This window comes from Camellia sinensis, chromosome 7 (assembly GCF_055761805.1).
Source record: "Camellia sinensis isolate YWXY chromosome 7, ASM5576180v1, whole genome shotgun sequence".
NCBI classification, from domain to species: Eukaryota; Viridiplantae; Streptophyta; class Magnoliopsida; order Ericales; family Theaceae; genus Camellia; species Camellia sinensis.
The window spans coordinates 149131619-149141003 of record NC_138967.1 but is presented as its reverse complement, the minus strand read 5'-3'; the positions used below and the strand labels follow the sequence as shown (position 1 = coordinate 149141003).

Here is a 9385-nt window from a genome sequence, read left to right as displayed (position 1 = left end):
AATCTTATTAAGACCATGTTCAATCTAGATTCAAATCTTTCATTAAATTTAAATTGATGAGAATTTGGTGAAAATAGTGTTTTAATCATTTCACCAAATTGGTATCAAATGAAGGGAGTACTACTTTTACCATCAAATTAAGAAGCGTTTAACCTTTCATCAAATTTTGCAAGTGACCATTAGTGTACGACCAGATTGGAAAAAATTTGAAAAAAATTACACTAGGGCAAACAACTGTCCAGACATCCTTTCGTTCATCTTTTCGGTCAACCAGTTATTTGATGAAAATTAAAAATTTAGCGTTAAAATGCTTGCTATCAGATGAAACTTTTAACTCAAATCTTTACTCAAATTTGATAAAAATAAAAATAAAAAAATAAATGTTAGAGATGCTCCAAAATCAAAGTTAGTGTAAATTATATTAAATTTATAGGATTTATTATATTTTCTCAAAATGTCAAGAAAAGTATGTGTAAGTTACTTTTAGTTTGAGCAAAATTTCACTTTGATCTTTGGAATTTCAATTTAAACTTTATATTTTTAATTTTGTTTCAGTATAGACCCCCCATCATGCAGAATTAGACATATCAAAGTAGAATTCAAAAAAAAAGAAAAGAAAACTACAAAGGCTCCATTGCAATATTTTTTCATTAAAAATGTTAAACAAAGAGATTACATTATAACAAAATTAAATTAGAAGTACTGAAACTTCTCCCAAACTACAATGACAATTGTGTAGTTAACCATAAGTTCCAAACCCCTGATAAATCCTTGATCCTCCAAGTTCTCACCCCTCCTCTCTCTAAGCTTCAATGGCTCCCTCTTCTACCTCCCTCTCACCATATTGAACTCCAAACCACCCACACCTAACCAACCATACCCACTCGCAGATTACCCACAAATGGTTTTTCTCAAAACCCTCCGTTCTCGCCATTTCCACACACTCCTAAACCCCCAAAACCCTCCTCCTTCCCAATACTTCAAAAACCCTACAACCCAATTCTTCCACAGATCCATTTCGCTTTCCGCACAATTCAAACCCGAATCGATCAGCAATCAGCAGACAAAGAAGCCCTTGCACGTTCTGTTCAAGGAAGCCGTTGGATTATGCGAAAAAATTAAACCCATTGAAGCCCAGAACGAACCCGAAACCAATGAATTGAAGAATAGATTGAGAAAATTGGAAGAAGAAGTGAGGAGGTTGAAAGAAAATAGTAGTGAGAAAGTAAAAGTAGAGAATTTGAAGAAAAAGAAGATTGAGAATGATGAGTCTAGTTCTAAGAGCTTGTACGCGTTGTTTGCGAATAAAGGAGGTGATAGTGAGAAACCTAGGGTTGTGGAGTCTTTGAGGATGGAGGATCCAATTGTGTACAAAGAGCTTTTGCTCGAATTGGCTCTATTTGTGAAGCATTTGTACAAAGAAGGCTGCTCTGTAATGCTAATTTCTTGCCCAATAACAAGTTTGATATTACTTGTTTCGAGAACAGCTATGGCCGTGATTTTATTAGGTATGCCGCGGAGAAGTTTGGCAAGGATAACCAAGAAATTGTAAAGTAAGAACAATTCTTTGCCATCACTTTTTTCTTTATATCTATAATAGTTGTATGTTGCCCATTAGATTAATGTAATAGTTTATCTACTTTTTTTTTTTTAAAGGTGATGATTGTTTTCTAGCGTTAAGCTTTCAAATTGTGAACAACTAAAAATAGGGCTGAAAACAAGCCGAGTAGTAGTATTATGTTGTTTTAAACTTGGTTTAATAATTATATGTGCTTAAACTTGTTCAAGTTTGGTTTGTTTACATAAGGAGCCGATCTCGAACGGGATTTTAACGAGCCAAACATGAGTTGAGCTCAAGTAGCTTTGATTTTTATAGTGTATATAAGCGTATCGAACCAAGTAATAGGTTATTCAAGATTGGCTTGAAAACTTAATGAGCTTAAAATTGCGTTCAAGTTTGGCTTGTTTACATAATAAGTCGATCTCGAACAAGCTTTTAATGAGCCAAATACGAGTCGAACTCGAGTAGCTTGGTTCATTTAACAGCCCTAAAAATAATTTTGGTTTTAAACCTTGACTTTATAAACATATATGTGAAAGAACCTTTTACGGGCTGATGTGTGGTCTGATTAATTTTGTTTGAAGATAGAAGTGGGGATTCTGTTTGAAAATAGTTGTTCAAAATAAATTTCACGAAGTTGATTTGTTGTGTCCCTTTATGCAGAAGTCTTAGTCTAGCTGATCATAGCATGCTTTACTGAAGAAGATATGTCAGATTCTGTTTTTGGATATGAAAGTGATGCAACCTATGTTCTATAAATAGTTCTGGCTTTTTCTTTGGAAAATGAAATATCAGTAAATCTGGCTTAAATAGATTAGTTAAATCTCCATTCACTCACAAGGAATTGACAATTCAATAAAATAGAGAACATGCTGAAAATTTCTAAGACATGCAATAAACTTAATTCTAATATGGTTTTAAAATGTCACAATTTACTTCAAGCAACATAACAATTGACATGTAACAACTGCAAAATCAAAGAGAAGACGCCATAACTCGAAGCAACACTAAATCTAAAATTATAGTTGAAATTATTCAGGCTTCTATTGCAAAATCATACATAAGGGTGGAACATAGTGATCGGATGTAAACAATAGGAAACACGGTTAGAGAGATGGGACAAGAATAATTAGACAACAAGATTGTAGGTGGGAAAACAATGATCAAGGGATAGAATGGAAGGGGGTGAGCAATGTAGAGCAAGTAGGAAACTCACCAAGATATATAACCAGAGAAGATGAAAAAGAACAAGAGAACAGAGAGAAAGAGAAAAGGAGAAAGGAGCAAGAGGGAGAATAGCTGCAGCTCTTGATTGCAACACAAGGCTTAGTTTGGTTTGTTTTGTTTTGGAAATTAATGCTAGGGAGAGATGCTATAGTCATTTATTTGGCCCCAGAGTAGCTAAGGGAAGTAGGTTGTCTGTCATTATTGTTGAATGTGGTTCACAAGGAAAGCTTCTCAGGTTCCATGAGTTGGTGGCATATGTTAAAAGACATTTTCTCTTCTGGTGTTTTCTTCACAATATTTTAATTGGTGACTGCCATTTACTTAATTTTTGGCTCAAAATGAAGGGCTTCCACATTAATGGTCTTATCTATATTCTTTACAAGTTTCTAAGGAAACGTGTAGCACAATGTCCAAAAAACTTGTGACATGGAAGTGTGAGTGATTGACATCTCTGCATAGTTTGAGGCATTAAATAGTAACTTGCACCTGCAATACTTCATTTCCGTATCAAAACAGAATTAGGTTTGCTTGGGCATGTGCTGATGGAATTTGGTGTAATTGATAAGGTGGATAAATGGCAAGTGAAGTAAATGAGCACCGGCCGTGTAAGAGAATCCTGTGCCCAAGGGCTGTAGTGAAAGCTAAAACTGAGATGCATTGGTGGTCGTAGAAGGAATAACATGCAGCAGTGTGAGAAGGAATGTTGACACTAATGAATTGTCTAAAATAGAATATGAAAAATCATCGAAAGATATGTCTGACTTAACTGTTTCAGAAAACCCACATAACAGACAGGCACAGTTCAGCATGCATGTGTATTTGTCTGAGTGGGTGAATGAGGGTGTGTGTTTGCTAGTCATGATGGTGGTTCCACTTCCATTTTTTTGTTCTATATTGTTTCCTTGTTTCCATCTGTTAGCTCCTTCAAGTCTTATGAACTTAAGTTATGGATGCACAGATGGTTGTCAGCCAGTGACTTGAAAAAGGTGGCCCTCTTTGGATGTCCTTCGCTCGGAAGGAAAAATGTCTTTTCTGCTAAAAGCTTGCGCAATTTTTTCAGAATTCAAGAAGACACCGTAAGTCAATTGTCTCATTGAAAAATTTCACCTCTCTAATCTTTCTGGTCTCATCTACATATGCTTATTGATTTATTTTGGAAGAGACATATCCAAACCAAACATGCCCATTATTTTTATTATTATTCTTTTGTCATTGTTACATGCTCACATTCAGGTATGCAGTAAATGCGTCTTGAAATCATCATGCAAGTTTGTGAATCAGAGTGTATCGAAAGGCAATAACAACAATTTGAATTTGGCTGTTGTAATGAGGGTTATAATTTTGTACACCATGGAATCTGTTCCTCCACCGTTGGTAGTGCCTGACGAGATGGAGGCTTCTGTTAATGTATTGCTGATGGAGGTTCTGAACGTAAGCCAAACTCACGCATAAAGCTTTTTGACGGTTCCATATATAAAGTGGTCTTTCAGGTGCTTTAAATCTGGATTATTGTTCAGAGTACTTTGTTCCTTGATAGGTTTGTTGGTTTATAGACTAGTAAACTGATTTGCTTTCATTCTCAGAGTACTGTCAATATTCTAATGCACAAATCTGGGAGATGAAGTGTGATGATCAAATGTCTACATTGTTAATAGCTCATGCTGAGAACAATGCAAAAGATTGTTGTTACATTACATCTTCCGGGGGTGGTTGTTACATTACATCTATGAATGATATTCCGGGGTTTGCTTGCCAAAAATATGCGAAAAGGGGCTTCTCTGTTGAATTGTGGAAGTGTCATCTTGGATTGGCTGGTTAGTGAACTTCATAAATGCTCTAGTTATTTATGTCTTATCAACAAAAAATTGGCATTCAACAATTGAGTAGAGCTTTTGAGATGTATATTTCAACTTATTTCTTCATTATATATGAATGGCCATTTTATCCATTTTAAATGTATAGTGTTGTCAATGCATACAATAAAATCTGAAGTATTGGGTACTGAAGTTAAATTTCATGATTGAAGATCAGAGTTGGTTTCTCTTTTTACCCCTCTTTTTTCTTTTTAAATCCCTAATGATATTTTCTATTTGGTTCATTCTTGAAGTATTGGTCTATTTGGTTCATTCCTGAAGTATTGGGTAAATAAATATGGAGAAAATAATCGTTCGTATGTACAATGTAGTTGGGTCCCTCATTTTGATGATTTTGGCTCTGGTCTTTCATCTTATTGGGTCTATGATTATGGGTGCTTCTATTTACACACCACATTTAGTCTTAAGACACACAACTACTCAATTTACACCTTTAATAATTTGAAAAAACATACAGCTTGTTTGGTTCTGATTTTCAAAAAATAGTTTTTCAGAAAATTTTACTTTTTTATTTTCTGTATTTTAATGTTTTTAATGAATTTTTTTAATGTTTTAAAGAATATATTTTTTTTAATTTTTAGACACACCTAACATAAATACACTTAAAAAGTATAATATTTATGAAAAAAATCTTTAAAAATACACTAAATACCAAAAAATACAAAAAAAAAAAAAAAAACGAAAATTCAGTACAATTTTTGTATTTTTGTGTATTTTTTAATTTCTAAAAATATTTTTCACAAGTATTATACTTTTTAAGTGTATTTATGTTAGGTGCGTCTAAAAATTAAAAAAAAAATTGTTAAAACACTAAAAAAATTCATTGAAAACATTAAAATACGAAAAATAAAAAAGTAGCATTTTTTGAAAAACTGTTTTCTGAAAACTAGAACCAAATAAGCTGTATGTTTTTTCAAATTATTAAAGGTGTGAACTGAGTAATGGTGTACCTTAAAATCAAATGTGGTGTGTAAATAGAGGCACCCTATGATTATGTCCAAAATGATGTAAATTACAATGCAATGTAGCTATGATGTACTTTTTAAAAATGTGTGATAGTAAAATTTATGGTAAATTACAAATACATCCTTTGAGGTTTGATTAAAATAGGAATTGCCTCTTGTGATTTGAAAAATTACAAATACCTCTCTGTCATAATTTTTTATTTAACAGAATTAATTGAAAAAGTGAAATTTCTAACTGTTCACCTATACAATAATAAAATTATTTGAATTATTAATTAAAATAAAATTTTAACATCATTAAAAATTGTTAATTAACTTGATAATTTATTGATAAAAGAACCTATTTATTATGAAATTATAAACTTTAGGGGGCATAATGTAATTTTTAAAATTATAAAAGATAATTTGTAATTTAAGTAAATCTTAAAGAGTGTGGTCGTAATTTATCCTAAATTTTACCATGATGCAATTGCTGCTAATTTCGTCTCCCTAGGTTATTGAAAAGAATCAAAAAGAAAAAAACTTCACGATTAGATTGTTAAATTGTTAAATTTTTAAGGGAAAAATCATACCGCGGTGTTGTAGATTAGTTCATTAATTTTAATTAATTTACTCTATTTAATAATGTCCCTTACCATTTGGACTGAAATCAATGACAAAGTGGTCATTTTGAAAGGAAATTAATTGTTTCAAATTAGACATCAACCTTTTGATCAGTCCAAGGGGAGTGAATACACTATTTACCTTTTGACTTTAATCTAATTCCTTAAAAAGTTATCAATTGAACTAAATTAATATAATATAAAAAAATTAAAGAGAAAATTGATAAAATTAAAATTATGATTAAATTGACAAGAAACAAACTATAAGGTCACAAGTGGCCCGTGAATTGGATGAATACTTCAATTCTGCTCATTTTGAGCAACTGTTGGAGATCTTGCACATGGCATTCTGGTGGCAAACGTAGAGTTATTTACACAAAAACTCCTTAAATTATTGGAAGTATTATTTTGACTCTTTAAATTATAAAAATATATAAATAGATCTCTTAAACAATTGAGAAATATCATTTTATCTTCTAAATTATAAAAATGCATAAATGTTCCTAAATTATAAAAACATACAAATTGGACCGTTAACGAAAGGGATCAAAGTGAAATACGTCAACTTTAGAGGGATAAATTGACACTTCTCAATAGTTTAAGAGATCCATTTATTCATTTTTATAGTTTAAAAAATTAAAATAATATTTTTCAATAATTTAGAAGGCGTCCATGTAAATAAGCTAGCAAAATTATGTAGGGCAAACCACAGAGAAAGAACAAAGAGGTTGGAGCAATTTCCAAGTTTGCATACTGGTCAAGCATTCACCACTAGATCCGAATGAACTCAAAGGATTTGTTAATGTTTTCCTTTGCAACAATACTTACATTCAGAAAAATTATCAATATATATATTTGTGGACCATATTTTGAATATAATTTATATCACTAATTTTAAATTTACACTATACACTTTATTTTCAGGATATTTTTTAGGGTAAATAGCATTTCCTCTGCTTTGTGCAAGGCCTTCCAAATTATATTTCCTTAAAACTGATTGTTGCATCAAAAAAATATATTAATCTTTTTTTTTTAATATTTGTTACCAGAAAATTTTGTATTTTTCTTTTCTTTTCATCTCTATGTAGATCTACTCAACAGACACCGTACATCTAGATTTACCATTTCATTATTTTCTAAATATAATAGGTCTTATATTTATATATATATATGTGTGTGCGCGCGCGCTTGGGTGCACATGCATGCACACAATATATGTTGTGTGAATCTGTAAAATATGACAAAAACAATAAAATCTATCCAGTGATATATAACAACCCTCTTTTAATTTTGTTGCCTAGTGATACAAATATTTTGGAAAAATCTTAGGTGAGATTTTTCACCTAGTTGAAGAAACTTTGGTTTTGAAAATGCTAGCTAGCACACAAATCAAAAAGAACAAAGCTACTACTATCCATGACCCCTATATTTTTAGGTTTGATATTGCACATATCCTTCATCTTTCATTGTTTTCATCAATTGCTTCCAAAACTTACGAGGTACCCACGCATTATGTGTACCTAGGTTGCCCTGAAAATCACAAGAACCACAAATGCAGAGAGAGAGAGCCCAAATTATTACACTTCTCGTGCAGGTCAAAACTTATCCGACAATCAAAGACTACCCAATAAGGAATTTTACTACCTTAGGACAGTTATAGTTATAACCACCAACTTGGTTACCCAGTAAGTTACTTCATTGACCTTACAGCACTAAACTAGGTAGAAATACCTAGGACGCAAGACAATTCTCTTTAAGGAACACATCATAATAGCCCCATAGCTTCGTGAGATGGGGTGCTCCACTTAAAGGGGGTCGTGCTGACCAGGTCTTCGCAACTATTTACCAAGAACACAGTGCTCCACAAAGTCGAGAGAGAGAGAGAGAGAGAGAGAGCCCCCAGTAAATGATTCATATACAAATCAGTTGAAAATCACCATTTCAATATATATATATATAAACGTTTCTTCCCAGCAATGAATTTTCTATAGTTTGGCATGTAAATTATGTATAATCAGGTAACTTTCCATCACTGGCGACTCAGTACATATAGTTTGGAACTCACCTCTTCTTTTGGGACTTATGCTGTACAACCTAACCATTCGTGTAACCGATTGCTTCTCTATGATGAACAAAGAATAGACAGAAATTCACCATAAATGGAAAAGGTTGACATAGAATCTACAGTTGATCGATCACCTTTCAAGTTTCTGGTACAAATCTGACAGTGCATGATAGAGAATGACAGCTATAGGAGGCCGAGGCAACAATCCAAGAAGAATATTTGATGCCCTGATGGATGGATTACCTTAGAATCTGGAATTTTTTTGGGTGCGGGTGGTGACAACACTCCCTTCAAGCGAGCATCCAACAAATGCACATGGAAAAGCAAATATAAGCAATTTCATCATATCATCCATCCTATTCTCCTCTTTAGTCATGTTATATGACATAGAAAAGAACCAGTGGACAAAACTGTCTGAAAGAAGGAAATATCATATGAACACAAGTCATAGTCAAAGTTATCTTTAAAACCCGCCACAGAAATGCAAACATGACTAAAGATCGGTGTTTTCCCATTCGAAAACTCTCTGACGAGTGCCGAACTTACAGCATGATTGGATACAACTAAGTATACATACAACTTTTCCCCAATTTCGGGGCTTGTGCGCAGGGTGGTTTGGCCAAGTAGGCTTTCAATTCTTGTTACGTGAGATTGCTCTCTGAAGTCTACTCAAATCGAGATTTCTTTTGCTATCAATTGGAAGAACAGTTGGCATAGGTCTAATGATCGGCTGATGAATTTGTTAAGTGTCGCTGCCATTCCTGTAACCGTCTGGATTTCTTTTACGGATGTGGGATGAGTTAAATTGAGCGGCGCTTGAATCTTATCAGGGTTGGCTTCTATTCCTTGGTAAGTAACGATGTATCCGAGGAACTTCCCAAACCCAACCTCAAAGGTGCATTTTGCCGCATTGAGTTTCATCTTGTATTTTTGAAGTACCCTAAATGTTTCCTGGAGATCATTTGGATGATTCTTGGCCCCCCTTGACTTGATCACCATATCATCAATGTAAACTTCAAGATTTCGATCGATCTGTTTACTGAACATTTTCGTAACCAGCCGTTGATACATAGCCCCTGTATTTTTCAACT

At 33.1% G+C, this 9385-nt stretch overlaps 1 non-coding gene across 1 annotated transcript; it reads left to right on the top strand.

Annotated features, from left to right (window-relative positions):
• The first annotated feature begins 741 nt into the window (after positions 1 to 741).
• On the top strand, positions 742 to 4743 carry LOC114260609 (uncharacterized). The gene is made up of 3 exons (XR_003628684.2): positions 742 to 1553; positions 3747 to 3864; positions 4022 to 4743. It is a non-coding gene; the product is annotated as an uncharacterized LOC114260609 (transcript).
• The last annotated feature ends 4642 nt before the right edge of the window (positions 4744 to 9385 follow it).